Here is an 18,356-nt window from a genome sequence, read left to right as displayed (position 1 = left end):
GATTCTCCAGGCGAGAATCCTGGAGTGGGGGGCCGGGCCCTCCTCCAGGGGATCTTCCCCACCCAGGGGAACCCGGGTCTCCCCCATCGGCAGGCAGACTCTTCACCGTCTGAGCCACCAGGCAGGTTCCCGCCCTCTTGACTTCCTCCGAACGAGCTGCGTGTGCCTGCTGTGGGGTCCTGTCTTCTGCTGGGATCAGGGGTCTCTGAGAGTTGTGCTGCCCTAGTTACCTGGGGGCCCTCAGAGCGCTGGGCCGTGCCCGGCACATAGTAGGTCCGGAGGACGGACAGCCTGACTCGGGTGAGCGAATGGGTGAGCGGATCAGTGTTTCCTGTTCTCCCACAGTCTCACAGGAGCAGACGGGGAGGGACGGAGTGCCTGGATTCTTCCGGCCTCCACGGGAGGCAGAAGTTGTGACCCTGACCCCCCTCCTCCACACCCCCTCCCCCGGGAGGGCGCCTGTTCCAGGAAGGGCACACGGACCCCCACGGATGGAGGGCCTGGGCTTTACTGTCTCAGCTTTATTGACGTATCACCGACACGTTAGAATTGTATACATTTACGTTGGACAGAAGGGCGATTTGATGCAAGTATACACTGTGAAATAACCATCACAACCACGTTAATACATCCGTCATCTCCAAGTCACCAGTTTCTCCTTCTTTCCTGGCTTTCTCCTTCCTTCCTCCCCTCCCTCCACCTCCTCTCCCTCCTCCCCTTCCTCTTCAGGTCTGTGCTGAATACTCAACGACCCTCTTAGCAAACTGCATGTTTACACTACACGGCCCTAACTATAGTCACATTGCTCTACGACACACAGACATCCCGGGGGCTTACAGGTCTGCCCTTGGCTGCCGGGCAGGCGCTCCTCAGTGGTACGTCTGGATTTGAATCCGGGTCAATGAGCTGTGCACCCGGGGCCAGTGGCTTAACCTCCCTGTGCCTCCAGAGCTTGCACATGACTGGGGCTCAGGAAGGGTTACGTTTAGCTGTCTTTTGTATATAGTTTTTCACTTCATAAATATGTGTATACCTTGCAGTACATGGCTCTAGGCACACACCTCAGAGGTTAAAGCATCCGACTCCAATGCAGGAGACCCGGGTTCGATCCCTGGGTCGGGAGGATCCCCTGGAGAAGGAAATGGCAACCCACTCCAGTATTCTTGCCTGGAGAATCTCATGGACAGAGGAGCCTGGTAGGCTATAGTCCACGGGGTCGCACAGAGTTGGACACGACTGAGTGACTTCACTTCACTTTGCAGTACATATGGTAGATAATTAGTAACCGATACACAGTTGGCCCCTAAACAGCATGGGGGTGTTAGAGGTGCTGACTCCGTGCAGTCAAAAATCTGCACATGACTTGCTGTCAGTCCCCTGTACGCTTGGTTTCTTGGTATCCGTAGGTCTAATCATGTGGCACTGCGGGAAGTACTATTGAGAAAAAGCTGCAGATAAATGGATCTGTGAAGTTCAAACCGGTATTGTTCAAGGGCCAGCTGTATTTTACCCATGGTGTGTTCAGTTGCTCAGTCGTGTCCAGCTCTTTGCGACCCCATGGACCGCAGCACGCCAGGCCTCCCTGTCCAGCACCAACTCCCGGAGTCCACCCAAACCCATGTCCATTGAGTCAGTGATGCCATCCAGCCATCTCATCCTCTGTCGTCCCCTTCTCCTCCTGCCCCCAATCTTTCCCAGCATCAGGGTCTTTTCCAGTGAGTCAGTGCTTCACATCAGGTGGTCAAAGTATTGGAGTTTCAGCTTCAGCATTAGTCTTTCCAGTGAACACCCAGATGGACTGGTTGGATCTCCTTGCAGTCCAAGGGACTCTCAAGAGGCTTCTCCAGCACCACAGTTCAAAAGCATCAATTCTTCTGCGCTCAGCTTTCTTTATGGTCCAACTCTCACATCCATCCGTGACTACTGGAAAAACCATGGCTTAGGGAGTTCCTTCGGAGAAGGCAATGGCAACTCACTCCAATACTCTTGCCTGGAAAATCCCGTGGACAGAGGAGCCTGGTGGGCTGCAGTCCATGGGGTCGCTAAGAGTCGGATACGACTGAGCATCTTCACTTTCACTTTTTACTTTCATGCACTGGAGAAGGAAATGGCAACCCACTCCAGTGTTCTTGACTGGAGAATCCCAGGGACGGGGGAGCCTGGTGGGCTGCCTTCTGTGGGGTCACACAGAGTCGGACACGACTGAAGTGACTTAGCAGCAGCAGCAGCAGCAGCTTTCTTTATAGTCCAACTCTCACATCCGTATATATGTACCTAAAATCAATAAATAGATTTATATATAAAATACATAATATATTTTATAAATTAAAAATTCGTAGGCTGAGCGCACACACATATAAATCAGTGGCTCTTAACTGAGCGTGATTTTGCCCCTCAGGGGACAATTTGTCAGCGTCTGGAGGCATTTTTGTTGTCATAGCTGAGGGCTGATGCTGCTGCTATCCAAAGACCCCCATCAGTATCCCACAGCACACTGGACGGCCCCCACAGGAAAGAGGGACCTGATCCCCAAGCCTGGTCCACACACATACATTTATAATAGTCCAGACCAAAGGCATGTAAAGAAATATAACTCAAGCCACATAGGTAACACCATTTCCTAGTATCCTCGCTAAAAAAATAGAAAAAGCACCGGTGACATCGATTTTAAGACCAGCTCTCATTTAACCCAATGCAGCCAACTTGTACGCCGGTCATTTTTCGCGAGGGAACGGGGGAGCAGACACGCCCTGAGTAGACACAGCCCCGGACAGAGAGGAACCCTGGGCACGAGGACTGACTGTAAGCTACACTCAAATCTTCAGCTGCTCGGAGGTCGGCGCCCCAGCCCGTGCTGCTCAAGGGTCACCTACGTGTTCAATCTCCTCGCGCGTCCTCAGTATCACGGCTGGGACGCCCTGGGCTCCGGTGGTTAGGGTCCTGCCCTCTCATGCCAAGGGCCCCGGCTTCCATCCCTGGTTGGGAAGAAAGATCCCCAAAGTCAGGTGAGGTGCTTAAGAACAAACAAAACCAAAGCAGCACTGCCAACGAGCTGCCTCATCCCCGTTTCTCCTGCAGCCTCTGAAACCCGGTGTGGGTCACACTTCACAGCACACGTCGGTTCACGCCAGCCACATTTCGAGGGCTCGGGACCCGCGAGCCTGGTGGGGCGCGTGGCTCGGCAGAAAAACGCCGGTCACAATGAGCAGAATCGCCAGCAGAGGGCGACAGAGAATAGCATGGATTTACTGAAATGCGAAGGACAAGACTGCATGATATCACTTATCTGTGGGATCTGAAATGCAAAACAAACGAAACGAAAACATAACGAAAAGAAAAGAGAGAAAAGGCTCACAGATGTGAGAGCAAACCTGTGGTTACCAGCGGGGAGCGGGAGGTGGGGAGAGGCCGTGCAGGGGAGGTGCTGAGTTGCTCAGTCGTGCCCGACTCTTGGTGACCTGTAGCCCGCCAGGCTCCTCTGTCCATCAGATCCTGCCGGCAAGAATCCTGGAGTGGGTTGCCATTTCCTCCTCCAGGGGGTCTTCCTGACACAGGGATTGAACCCAAGTCCCCTGCATCGGCAGGCTGGTTCTTTACCACTGAGGATTAAAAGATACAAACTTCTATGCATAAAATAGATAAGCTCTGTGGATATACTGTAACTATACAACATGGGGAACGTAGTCAATAGTTGGCAGTGACAACAAATGGTGTCTAGCCTTTGAAAATTGTGAGTCAGTACGCTGTACACCTGAAACTCATCAGTGTTGTAAATCCACTATCTCTGAATTCAGAGAGGAGGTGGTGGTGACAGGGAGGGCATGTTCTTTACGGTCTGATCCACCCGGGGAAGCCCGAGAGTCTCAGTCACGTCCAGCTCTGTGACCCCATGGACTGTAGTCCACTAGGCTCCTCTGTCCATGGAGTTCTCCAGGCAGGGATACTGGAGTGGGTTGCTATTTCCTTCTCCTGGGGTTCTTCCTGACTCAGGGATCAAACCCAGGTCTTCTGTGTTGGCAGGAAGATTTTCTTTTTTTTTTTTTTAATACCACTGAGCCACCTAGGAAGCCAAAACCAGACAAAAACAAGGTGGGGGGGGGGGGCGGAAAAAAGCTTGAAAACAGATTTGGTGCCGGCGGGGACTGTAACCAGTTTTTCTTTCTTTATTTTAATCTGCATTTTCTCAAGTTTCTACAACAAAGATGATTTTTTTCTTAGGTTAAAAAAAAGAGAAAAACATCACAGAGTTACTCTAAAACCTATCCAGCTGGAAAGAAATGCACCCAGCAGGCAGAGTCTGAGAAAGGAACAGGCTTGTGGCCACAGAGGGCCCCTTCTCCGTGGAGGAGACAGCAGGGCTGGGGGCTGACGGGCTGGGTGTCATCTCGTTCCGTGCTGTGTCCTCCCCAGACAACACGTCAGTGTCCGTCTCCGTCTTCCCAGGGGGGTCAGGACCCCCTCCACCCCGTGGAGGGTGACCCACAGGTCCTCCCCTAGTAGGGTGCACGGCCACCCATGGCCTACCAGGTGAGACATGGCAAGATCCCCCCCCATCCTCAACCCAGCTCGTGTTAATCGCTCCATTGTGTCTGACTCTGTAGCCCGCCAAGCTCCTCTGTCCACGGGATTCTCCAGGCAAGGATACTGGAGTGGGTGGCCATGTCCTTCTCCAGGGGATCTTCCCTAACTTGGGTCTCCGGCACTGCAGGCAGATTCTTTACCAACTGAGCCATCCCAGCCATCCTCAGAACCCAGCTGGTAGCGCCGATGTCCTGAGCAGACCAGTGCTGAGAAAAGCAGTGGTGATGATGGCCACCGAATGTTCAACGCCCTCTCTTGGGACAGGCCCTGTCCACAGGCCCTTTCCAAAAGAACCACGCTCCCCAACAACCGTGTGAGGGGGTCCTTTGATGATCCCCGATTTCAAGACGACTGGGGCTCAGAGAGGTTAAGCAACCGGCCCGAGGGCACACAGCTGGTGGGTGGGGCTGGGAAGAGCTGAGATCCACACATGCTTGTCAGGTCATGTGTGTACGGGCAGCGTCGTTGCACACACACGGAGGCACGCCTGCTCGTGCACGGGTCCCAGACGAAGGGAAAGCAGGCGGAATCTGGGGCGGGGGCGGGCCATGACGCAGCCCGGGCGCTCCTGCCGTTCTGCAGGCGACGGTTCTCGGCTGTGCGCCGTCTCTGGTCTCCGCCCACCGACCCCAGCATCCTCCCCCACCCCCGCCACCCCCGCCTCCGGCCCCCTCGGGACAACCCGCAGTGTCCCAGGTATTGCCCAACGTTTCCCGGGGGGCACAGTCGCCCGGTTGAGGGCCGCGGCGTGGCTGCCTGGGACCCCTTTCTTCGGAGGCTTCGGTTCACACCTGCCTCTTCCTCCGGGACCGCGGGGGGCGCAGGAGGGCCAAGCCCGCGACCTCTGGCTTCTGCCCACCGCGTCCTCTGCGCCGCGCGGCCGGGGGGCTCCTGTGTAGACACGGATCTGACGTCAGCCCCTGCGGAGACCCGCCGGCCTCGGCGCACAGGCCGCTGTGGCCCCCCCACCGCCCACCGCGCTCCCGCCCTGCGGCCTTCCTGCTGCTCCCAGAACCGCCGCCCGCGGCCCTGCCCCAGGGCCTTTGCTCCATCTAGTGCGTGCGCGCCAAGCCACTCAGTCCTGTCCGACCCTGGGCGACCCCACGGACTGCAGCCCGCCAGGCTCCTCTGTCCATGAGATTCTCCAGGCAATGACCCTGGAGTGGGCTGCCGCGCCCTCCTCCAGGGGCTCTTCCCGACCCAGGGATCGAGCCTGCATCTGCCTCCTGCGTTGGCAGGTGGGCTGTTTACCGCTAGCACCGCCTGCGAAGCCCTCCCAGTCTAGAGGGCACAGCGGATCCGGTTAGAACAGTCTCGCTCGGGTCATTCCCAAGGTTGAAGGAAAACTGCCTTCATTTGTAAGGCTTTTATTGCAGTGTGGTTGATTCGGTGCTGTGTTGGTTTCAGGTGTCCAGCAGTGATTCAGCTACACACACACACACACACATACATTCTTTTTCAGATTCTTTTCCATGATGGTTTATCACAGGATATTGAACCGAGTTTCCTGTGCCCCACAGTAGGGCCTTGCTGTTTATCCATCCTGTATATAATAGCTGACATCTGCTGACCCCAAAACTCCCAATCCTTCCTGCCCCCACCCCTTGGCCATCATGAGTCTGTTCTCTACGTCTGAGTCTGTTTATGTTTCACAGATAAGTTCATTTCTGTCATATTTTAGATTCCTCCTATCACTGATATCCCAGGGTATTTGTTTTTCTCTTTACGACGTACTTCACTTCCTGTGATCATCTCTAGGTCTGTCCACGTTGGTGCAAATGGCATTATTTCATTTCTTAAATGGCTGAACAGTAAACCTATCTCTATTTTTTATTACTGTTTTAAATTATTTTTCCAGGTGTCCTGAGAAATGATGGGCACATATCATTGTATAAAAATTATGGGGGGAGAGAGAGATTAGGAGTTTGGGATTAATATATACACGCACCGTGTGTATAAAATAAACAAAGATTTACTGTACAGCACAGGAAACTACATTCAGTATCTTGCAATAAACCATAGTGGGAAAAGTGTAAAAAGAATACAGATATATACAAATGCATGTATAGCTGCATCACTTTGCTATATACCAGAAGCTAACACAATGCTGTAAATCGACTAAGCTTCCATTTTAAAATTACCATGCTCACTTCAGCTGCACATATACTAAAACCGGACTGATCCAGATAAGATTAACATGGCCCAGGCTCAAGAAAATGCATGAAGCACTCCATATTTTGAGTCTTTCAAAGGAGAAGTTCTTCGGACTTTCTTGGTGGTCTGGTGGTTAGCACTCAGCGCTTTCACTGCAGGGGGCCCAGGTTCAATTCCTCACTGGGGAACCAAGATCCCGAAAGCTTCAAGGTGTGGCCCAGAAGAAAAATTAAAAACAAAAAAAAAGAAAAGCAGAAATTCTTAATTTTTATGAAGTCCAAATTATCATTCTTTATTAATTTTTGAATTGTGGCTTTGGAGTAATATCAAAGAGATATTTGTATTAACTCACAATCAGAAGGACTTTCTGCTAAGCTTCCTTCTAGTAATTTTATATTTTCGATTCCTTGGATGGCTAATTAAAATTTTGAGCTAATGTTGGTTTACTCTGTAAGTTATGAATCAAAGTTTTCTTTTAACATGTCAATAAAAATAAATTTAAAATTACCTTTAATGAGATTATTTCAGTTAAGCAGGGAGTCCAATGAAACTTTTTAAAAAACTGTTATGGAGGGAACCACACAGACAATAACATTAATGATGGGGACTACAGAAGCAGTTTTGAGAGGCCTGGAATTTGGTGACCATCATTCTAGCAGCACAGATAATCTTCCTAAAAGGCAGATCTGAGAAGGAGCCGCTCCTGTTTAGAATCCTGCCCTCCGGGAGAAGGAATAGGCTGTGCACAGTGCTGACATTCGATGCAAGTCTGACCCCAGGTCCCCTCTGGAACCTTCTTCTTTTAAAATGTTCATTTCTATGTATTTATTTGGCTGTACCGGGTCTTAGTTGCGCCCTGTGGGATCTAGCTCCCTGACCAGGGATCGAACCTGGGCCCCCTGTTTTGGAAGCGCAGAGTCTTAGCCACTGGACTACCAGGGAAGCCTCACCCCCAAGCCTTCTTGCCGGATCCCCATCCGCTCTCGCTGTGACTGCACCAGATGCGGTGCCCAGCCTCACTGGTCCCCACCGGCCTCCCCACAACCTGCGGGGCCTAGGAGGGCTGGGAGGTGATGCGTGGGGTGGTTCTTGCGCTCCTACCTTCGCTCCTATCCGGGGGAACTCGCCCCTGGACCCTCTTGGTCTCAGGCTGACGGCCTCTTCCTTGGGGCTGACGACACACCTGGGAAGGGAAGATGGAACACTCGTTAAGGGAGGGCGATTCTCGCTCCGCAGACCCGGTCAGAGTGCGGCTAAGTGGAAGCTGGGCTAAGCGGAAGTTCGGTTAAGTGCCACTGGGCTCCTGTGGTGAGCTCCATCAGCACGATGGAGAAGGTTGGGGCTGCTAGGGAAACAGGGCTGAAATCTCCTGTTTTAGTTAATCTTCAAGGTTATTTATTTTCACTTAAAATCTACTTTTATTCATTTTTTGGAACAGGCAACACATTCAAAGATTCAAATAGACAAGCAGTGGAAAGACACCCCTCTGGAAGACGTGGAGAAAAAGGAACCCTCCTGCACTGTGGGTGGGGATGTAAATGGGTTGGGGTAATCACTGTGGAAACAGGCCGGAGGTTCCTTGAAACGCTAAGTATAGAGTTACCACATGATCCAGCAACCCCACTTCTTGGCAACGATGGGGAAAAGACAAAAACCGTAATTCGAAAAGATCCAGGCACCCCTGTGTTCACAGCAGCACTATTCACAATAGCCAAGACGGGGAGGCCACGTGAACGTCCACTGACAAATGACTGGATGAAGGAACTGTGGGGCGTATATTCAATGGAATATTACTCAGCCATAAAAAAGGATGAAATAATGCCACCTGCAGCAACATGGATGGACCCAGAGATTGTGGTACTAAATGAAGTCAGACGAAGACGAATGTCATATGACATTGCTTATATGTGGGCGAAAAAATATGCAGATGAACTTATTTGCAGACAGAAACAGACCCACAGACCTAGAGAACAAAAGGGATGGTGGGGAGGGGGATAGACTCTGAGTCTGGATTAACAGCTAGACACTATATATGAATAAAACATAAACAACAAGGTCCTACTGAATAGCACAGGGAAGGATACTGACATCTTGTAACGACTTATAACAGAAAAGAATCTGGAAAAGAACAGATGTGTGTGGATAACTGAATACCTTTGCTGCACATTTGAAACTAACACAACATTGTAAATTAACCTATGCTTCAACTTAAAAATTTATACAAATTTTTAAAATGTGAAATAAAAAGGATCTCTCCCCATCCTATGGTACCCAGTTTCCTTCTTATGAAGCAACCCGTGACACAGGCAATACTTTGTTTATTCATAGAGTTATGGACACACAAGTGGATACGTGTATAAATTTCCCATTTTTCCGGCAAAATGTAGTGTACTGAACCCACCGTTCTGTATCTTCTTTTTTCCCACCAAGATATATTTTGGAGATCATCCCATATTGGAATTTAGAACACTTCTGTGTTCCTTTTCCCCCCCCATGTCCTTCCATTCTTCTTCTTTTTTATCTTTAGTTTGATGAAAGCTAATTTTTTTTGGTAGATCTTCATTTATAACAACCTTAGAATGATAGTTATCCTCACATATGAATGCAGCCCCTTTACATAAACTACACAGCATTTGGCCTGTGCTTCTTAATAGCTGTATAGTATTCCACTTTATGAATTAAACCAAAAATAATGAAACAATAATGCTATTATGAATTATTATTATTCATTATTATTCTGCGTTGTATCTAGTCTTTGATGAGTAAAAATCTTTTTTTTTGTCTTGCTGTAAGGCTTGCAGAATCTTAGTTCCCTGACCAGGGAATGAGCCTGGGCTGCAGCAGTGAACACGCCAAGTCCTAACCACTAAACAGGGAATTCCTAACAAGTTAAAAAAAAAAAACTTTCTTTTTAAAAAAAAGAAATAAAAGGAATAATTTTATTTTCTTTATTTTAACATTACTTTTTATTGACATATAACAATAAAATAAATTTTTATTGGCTTTATAACATCGTGTTAGTTTCTGCTGTAGAGAAAAGTACTGAAATGATGAGTGCAATGGGATAAATGTTGCTATTTTGTCTACTTTTGTCTATTTTTAAACTTTCCAAGGACACTATCCTCCACGCATCACTTCATGCACTGAAGGCCAAAGCCATCTTTCTACACTGTGCGTCTGACCACATCCTTCTTTCTCTCTTTCTAAAAAATACTTCTAAAAATCATTTTTATTTTTGGCTGTGCTGGGTGCGGACTCTCCCTAGCTGTGGGGAGCAGTGGCTTTTCTCGTTTGGACCGTGGGCCTTAGAGCGAGGTTCCAGGGGTGGCGGCGCACGGGCTTAACTGCCCGCAGCATGCGGGATCTTTCCAGAGCAGGGATGGGACCCGTGTCCCTTACACTAGCGTGTGGATTCTTATCCACTGTACCGCCAGGGACGTCCCCTCCTTTTATTTCAAACTCCACCGCTCCCTGGGAAGGTGAGGGGGAGACTCCGAAAGAGGCGATCTTTAATTTTAAACAGTAATCTTTCGTCCTAGTCTCGTCCAATCCCTACCACATCCAGGGTGGCAGGCGCCTCTCAGCTTCAGGAGAAGCAAGCGAAACGGGGATGGACCTGTGGTCACGACTCTGGCCACTGTGGGTACAGGCTTTCTTTCGGGGGAAGCACAATCCTCCTACTGCCAAGCACCCCTCCTTGGGATCACGAGTAGGAAACAGCATCTCAGGAACCGTGGGCGACGCACTCTGAGCAAAGTGCCCAAGGGGCTCCCCAACCAAAGTCCCACAGCCGGCGGGCGGCCTGCGCGGGGCCTGCGCTGAGCCTCCTGCTTCTCTTGCCGCTGTTACTCCTTCAGTCGTGTCTGACTCTGTCACCCCGTGGCCTGAAGCCCGCGAGGCCCCTCTGTCCACGGAACTCTCCAGGCCAGAACACTGGAGTGGGCAGCCTTTCCCTCCTCCAGCGGATCTCCCCGACCCAGGGATCAAAGCCACGTCTGCATTGCAGGCGGGTTCTTTACCATCTGAGCCCCCCCAGGAAGCCCGTTCTGTTTCTCCGGCCACGTTCAAGGCAGCCCACAGCACGGCTTCCTGACAAGGACGCAGAAGACAAAGGAGTTTTCTGTTGTTGCAAGCTGACCGGTTTCCTATCAGGCAGATCTTGGAGCTTCGGCTTCCCAGGGGCGGACATACCTGACCCATTCGTCACGGGATCGCCTTTCCTTACAGCTAATCCCCCGACAGCTGCATGGCCCCGGTGCTCGCAGGCTGATTCTGAGCCGCACGTGAAGGCCGCAGAGGCCCGCGTCCCCGCCTCGATTGCCCGGCAGCTGCCGCCAGACTGTCAGTAAGGGGGCTGCTGCTCATCAGCGCGAGCTCCGAGGAACCTGTCAGAGTGGCAGGCTCTCTGGAGGAAAGGCAGGAGGGTCTGCGGACATCCCGGCTCGCCCTGCAGCCTGCCCTGCTTGTAGAAGCAAACCCTTCCACCCACCACGATGCTTTTACAACACACACTCAGGGTTTTCAGAAATCCAGGCCGTGTTCGTCTGGCTTTTTGGAAATGGAGAAACCTAGGACTCCGCAACACTCCAGTACTCTTGCCTGGAAAATCCCATGGGTGGAGGAGCCTGGAAGCCTGCAGTCCATGAGGTCACTAAGAGTCGGACACGACTGAGCGAGTTCATTTTCACTCTTCACTTTCATGCATTGGAGAAGGACATGGCGACTCACTCCAGGGTTCTTGCCTGGAGAATCCCAGGGACGGAGGAGCCTGGTGGGCTGCCGCCTATGAGATTGCACAGAGTCGGACAGGACTGAAGCGACTTAGCAGCAGCAGCAGCAGCAGGACTCCGCAAGAGGCGTCTAGCAGTAGTGGTTGGTCACTCAGTCCTGCCTGACTCTGTGTGACCCCATGGACTGTAGCCCACCAGGCTCCTCTGTCCCTGGGATTCTCCAGGCAAGAACACTGGAGTGGGCTGCCACGTCCTTCAGTATTATTGCCTGGAGAACCCTATGGACAGGGAGCCTGGCGGGCCGCGGTCCACAGGTCTTCTTTTTTGTGGGACAGACAGGGCAGAGCACAAAGACAGAGTGAGTTTTAACAAACACAACAAAAAAAACCCCAAAACTGAAAGTCCACAAGACTCTGGTATTAAAGCGTCTGCCTACAATGCAGGAGACCCAGGTTCGATCCCTGGGTTGGGACGATCCCCTGGAAAAAGAAATGGCACCCCACTCCAGTATTCTTGCTGGAGAATCCCACGGACAGAGGAACCTGGTAGGCTACAGTCCGTGGGGGTCACAAAGAGTCGGACACACACAAAAAAAAGAGTCGGACACAATTGAGCAACTTCACTTTCGCTTTCCATGGGGCTTTACAAATAGAGGTGAAGGGACAGGGGAGGGACAGACTGAGCGTCTGGGATTAGTACTAACATTCATGCTAACAGTCTACAGGGCTTCCCTGTAAAGAACCCACCTGCCAGTGTAGGAGACGGAGGCTCCATCCCTGGGTGGGGAAGATCCTCTGGAGAAGGAAATGGCAGCCCACTCCAGTCTTCTTGCCTGGAGAATCCCACGGACAGAAGAGTCTGGCCAGCTACAGTTTGTGGGGTTGCACAGAGTCCGACACACCTGAGCGACTCAAGAACAACAATATGTATAGTATATACAGGACGCGAGGCGGTCTGTGTGAGACGGATAAGCACCGAGGGCCTACTGCGTACTACACGGCACACAGAACTGTATTCAATATCCCGGGAGAAACCGTAGCGGAAGAGTATTTCGACGTATACACACACACATATAAACAATGGCTTCGCAGGCGCAGCAGTGGTGAAGAACCTCCGGTGCAGGAGATATGAGGTGCGGGCTCCATCCCTGGGTCGGGAAGATCCCCTGGAGGAGGGCGTGGCACCCCGCGCCAGCTCTCTTGCCCGGGGAATCCCATGGACAGAGGAGCCTGGCGGGCTCCAGTCCACGGGGCCGCAGAGTCAGACACGACTGAAGGGACTTAGCATGCACAACAGCAACAAATACATATATATGTATATAACTGAATCACTCTGCTGTATATCAGAAATTAACTGTCAATTAGTTTCAATGAAAAATTAGAAAAAAAAAAACCCCCAGCAGACTTCTGCCTCTTGCATGTTTTCCGGACCCTCCCCGATCCTTCTCCACAGCCATCGTTCACCTCCACACCTGGCCCACATCCAGACTGCTCTGCGCCACCTCGGAGACACGTGTGAGGGATCCACGTGCACAGACGCACACTCGCTGGCCCTCGGGATCCACACGTCCTCACCCCGGATGGGATGAGATGGTCCCCGGCTGCCAGGGGTCAAGGGGGAACTCGGGATATGGTGGTTAGCAGAGAGCTGGGGGCATTCCAGTGTGGGGGGGAGAGAGAATGTGTGTGTGCGTGTGTGTGAGTGAGGCTGCCTAGGGCTGGGAGGAGGGATGGGCGGATGGACCACAGAGGACGTTTAGGGCACCGAGACGCTCCGTCTGAGGCCATCCGGTGTGTCCATGTCCTCACACGGCTGTGCAAATCCCCACGATGTGCAATGATAGCAGTATCACTGACACACAGTGAATGGGGACACACGGCGATGACGAGGTGTCAGTGCCTGAAGTGAGATTCGCCTGCTGTGCCGGCTTTATCTGTCGTGACCAATGGCCCGCGCTGGTGGGGAGTGTTGACAACAGGGACTGGGCGTGTATGGGACAGCAGGTGTAGGGAGCCCTCTGTAACTTTTTTTTTCAAATCCATCCGATTTCCTCAGTTTTTCCCCCATGTGCTTTGTCTTTGTCAGGATCCCAGCCAGGATACGATGTTACATTTAGTTTTCGTGACTTCTTAGGTACCTCTTGGCCCTGCCGGTTTCTCAGGCTTTTTTTTTTTTTTTTTTTAATTTTTTGGCCTCCCAGTGCTGGGATCTTAGCTCCATGACCGAGGAGCAGACTCGTGTCCTCTGCATTGGAAGTGACGAGTCTTAAACACTGGACCCCACCACCACCCCGGGAAGTCCCCCTTTGCTCAGTTTTGCTGTGAACCCGATTCCTCTAAAAAATTTATTTTTCATTTGCAATTTGAAAAAGTTTTATTGCACTTGAAAATATGCGGCTTATTTTCAAATAGTTTTTGATATTGACTTTTAACATAATTCCACAGGGGTAAGAGAACAGACTGTGTGATTTCAAAACTTTTGGATCATGAAATTTTTGCACCTTGGTTTCCGTCCCCGGATATGTCCCAGGGTCTCCTAATTTATAGTCTCTGCAAACGTGGATAGCATTTGTATCCTGCTGTTGCGGGACAACTGTATGAATCTTAATTACGCTGAATTGGTTCATAGGCCTCTTCGGGCCTACCAAACCCTTCTACTTCTCTGTCTATTCATTCTATTAATTTTTGAGAATTTGATATTGAAACTCCAGATAGAATCTTACTTTATCTACGTAAAAATAATTGCAACATATGTGAAACTATATGTAACTCTGGGGCTTCCCTGGTAGCCCGGCTAGTAAAGAAACCGCCTGCCACGCAGGAGACCCCGGTTCGATTCCTGGGTCAGCAAGGTCCCCTGGAGAAGGGATAGGCCACCCACTGCAGTATTCTTGGGCCCCTCTGGTGGCTGAGATGGCACAGAATCTGCAGCAACGCTGGAGACATGGGTTCAAATCCTGGGTCAGGAAGATCCCCCTGGAGAAGGGAATGGCAACCCCTCCAGTGTTCTTGCCTGGAGAATCCCATGGACAGAGGAGCCTGGCGGGCTGCACCATGGGGGCCACAAAGAGTCAGCCATGGCTGAGCACAGCACATACGCCGTATGTAACTTTGTTCTGTGGTTTTCAAGTTTCCTGTAAGTGTGTTACCATATCTTCATAATGTAAAAACAAAACATAAATAAAACGTATTATTTTTTTAAAAAAGGAAATACACTGAAAACAAAACAGTGTGAAAAGTGTGGCTGAACCGACGGTTCTCAGTCAGGGGTGCCGGTGCCCACTAGGGAACACCGGGAAATGCCAAAGATGCCTATGCCTGTCACCGTGTGAGGGGGACACGGGAGGGGCATCCGGTGGGTGGAGACCTGGGATGCTGGGCATGCCACCGTGCACGGAGGCGGCCCTGCAACAGGTACCCGCCAGCCCCAGAGGCCTTCGGTGCCAAGGACCTCGGCGAAGCTGCCCTTAATTTTCATTTTTTTAAAAAATTTGTTTTCTCCAGTTAATCTGGTTTTGTTTTTGTTTTCCTTTTTACATATTTATTTATTTGGCTGCGCCGGGTCCTAGTTGTGGGGCGTGGGATCTAGTCCCCTGACTGGGGATTGAACCCCGGGCCCCTGCATTGGGAGCACAGAGTCTGAGCCACTGGGCCACCAGGGAAGGCCCTCGTTTTTATTTTTTAAAATTTCACTGATGTACAGTTGATTCACCGTGCTCAGCTCACTTCTGCTGCATAGCAAAGTGGCTCAGTTATACAGCATGTATGTGTTATTTTTCATATTCTTTTCCATTATGCTTTATCCTAAGGTACTGAATATAGTTCCCTCTGCTACACACGGTAGGATCAAGGTGCTATTTTTTTCGAGGTAAAATTTTGCTGGGATATACTTTTTAAAACCCTTTATTGAACTTGTTACACTGCTGCCTCTGGTTCCTGGTTTGGTTTTTCGGCCCCGAGGCCCTTGGGATTTTAGCTCCTCAACCAGGGATTGAACCCGCACCCCCTGCATTGGAAGGCGGAAGTCTTAACCGCTGGACTGCCCTGACGTGATATTTGGAAAAATAAAAAATAATGCCAGAAATCCAGGATGCAGGCAACACCAGCTTGTATAATCCGGAGAGGATCAGACTCTGAACACTGCAGGATTTACCCATTCATTATCCAGCCCAACACACCCGACTCTGTGAGATCCTGTCTCTGGTTAAAATGCAGATATTTTCTTCATCCTGCATTTTTTTCCCCATGAATTTGGAAATGTTAAGGAGACGTTGCATTCAAATATCATCTTGCTTGATGTCTGCAGCCCCGTCACCACCGCCCCCCCGCCCACTTAAATTTTACACCCAAGCAGAGCAGCTCTCTTGCTTCACCCTGGGACGGCCCCAGGGGCTGCAGAGGGATGGGAAGGGGCAGTTAGAACTCCCTCATGTGGCCACGTGGCCGGGACGGACCCTCGGCTCTCCAGAATCCCACGGAGCCTGCACTGAGCTCAAGGCCAGGCAGGACGTATTCCCGCGGAACAGAGGATGGGAACCGCTCTCTGGGACCCAGCCCGGTGCAGCCGGCATGCTGGAGACAGTCCTTTCCAAAACTCGGAGGAAACCTTTAACACTAACCATCTGTTTGGCAAGTCGTTATCACCACATTCTGTTCCTGAGCAGTTTTCCCCCTGCAGTTGGAGAACTGGTAATTTCGCAACTCTGTTTTGCAAAGGAAGTTGTTTTCTGCCCCACAGACCCTTCTTGCCGGGGTCTTGGAGCCAGTGGCTGTCCATGAAATGCTTACTGGACAAATTCCACGGAGATGTGAATTAAAACAAAGGGGGTTCCCTTTGTCTGGGAGTCTTGCTGTGCCCGTGTGTGTGTCTGTGACATTTAACAATACGTTGCATGTGCCCTTATACACTCGTTTAGCCTTCGAATCGTGGTCCTGGAGAAGACTCCTGAGAGTCCCTTGGACTGCAAGGAGATCAAACCAGCCCATCCTGAAGGGAATCAACCCTGAATATTCATTGGAAGGACGGACGCTGAAGCTCCAATACTTTGGTCACCTGATGCGCAGTGTGGACTCACTGCTGGGAAAGACCCTGAAGCTGGGAAAGACCCTGAAGCTGGGAAAGACTGAAGGCAAGAGGAGAAGGGGATAGCAGAGGATGAGATGGCTGGATGGCGTCAGCGACTCGACAGACAGGAGCTGGAGCAACCTCCGGGAGCTGGTGAAGCACAGTGAAGCCTGGCGAGCTGCAGTCCACGGGGTCGCAGAGTCGGACGCGACCGAGCGGCTGGACAGCAACAGCAACAGCAATGCGAAACCGAGTCTGGGTCCGACGACTGCAGGCGGCCTGTGGGCACGGGTCAAGTCACCCAACTCCAAGAGCTCACGGGGAAAGCGCTGCATTTACCCCTCGCTTTACGGAGGGACAGCTTGAGGCCAGGGAGTTCTGACGCTGGCTGACGGGGCAGAGCTAGGCCGCGGACCAGGTCTGTGTGGCCCCAGGCGGGTCCCCGGGACTAACTGCTTTGCTCAGTGGCCCCCAAGTGCTCACCCTAACACGCGAGCCGGAGCCTCTGTCCTGGGATCTGGGCGTGGGGCACTGCGGTCGCCCTGCTGGTGTGTGGTCCTTGGGGGCACTTGCGGGACGCCCCGTGGGGCACGCGATGGTCTCCCGTGCTGTGTCACAGTCCGACGTGAGCACGTCCTCTGGCCAGGGACCCGGGTGACTCGGAGGGCCTCGCCAGGAAGACAAGGTGTCACTTGGGCTGCGGTCCGCTCTGGGCCCTCTTCCAAGCACGCACATGCAGAGAGAGACACGCAGACACACACAGGCACACACAGACACACACAGACACAGACACACAGACACACGCAGACACAGACAGGCACACACACAGACACACTGACACACAGACACAGACACACACACATACAGGCACACACACAGACACACACACTGACACACACACAGACACACACAGACACAGACAGGCACACACTGACACACACACTGACACACACACACAGACACAGACAGGCACACACTGACACACACACAGACACACACACACAGACACACGCAGACACAGACAGGCACACACACTGACACACACACAGAGAGACACACAAAGACACATACAGACACACAGAAACACACAGAGACACACACACAGACACACACAGACACAGACAGGCACACACACTGACACACACACACAGAGACACACACAAGCACACACACTGACAGACACACGCAGACACAGACAGGCACACACACTGACACATTGACACACAGACACAGACACACACACATACAGGCACACACACAGACACACACACTGACACAGACAGGCACACACTGACACACACACTGACACACACACACAGACACACGCAGACACAGACAGGCACACACACTGACACATTGACACACAGACACAGACACAGACACATACAGGCACACACACTGATACACAGAGACACATACTGACACACACACAGACACACGCAGACACAGACACACAGACACACGCAGACACAGACAGGCACACACACTGACACATTGACACACAGACACAGACACACACACATACAGGCACACACACAGACACACACACTGACACACACACACAGACACACGCAGACACAGACAGGCACACACACTGACACACACACTGACACACACACACAGACACACGCAGACACAGACAGGCACACACACTGACACACACACTGACACACACACACAGACACACGCAGACACAGACAGGCACACACTGACACACACACACAGACACACACAGACACAGACAGGCACACACACTGACACACACACAGACACACGCAGACACAGACAGGCACACACACAGAGACACACACAGACACACACAGACAC

The 18,356-nt window shown here is 51.5% G+C and overlaps 1 non-coding gene across 1 annotated transcript; it reads right to left on the bottom strand.

Annotated features, from left to right (window-relative positions):
* Positions 7,605-7,677, bottom strand: TRNAG-UCC. Its single transcript has one exon. It is a non-coding gene; the product is annotated as a tRNA-Gly (tRNA).

Source organism: Capra hircus, chromosome 18, assembly GCF_001704415.2.
Source record: "Capra hircus breed San Clemente chromosome 18, ASM170441v1, whole genome shotgun sequence".
NCBI classification, from domain to species: Eukaryota; Metazoa; Chordata; class Mammalia; order Artiodactyla; family Bovidae; genus Capra; species Capra hircus.
The sequence above is the reverse complement of the archived record's forward strand: the minus strand, read 5'-3'. Positions and strand labels throughout refer to the sequence as shown.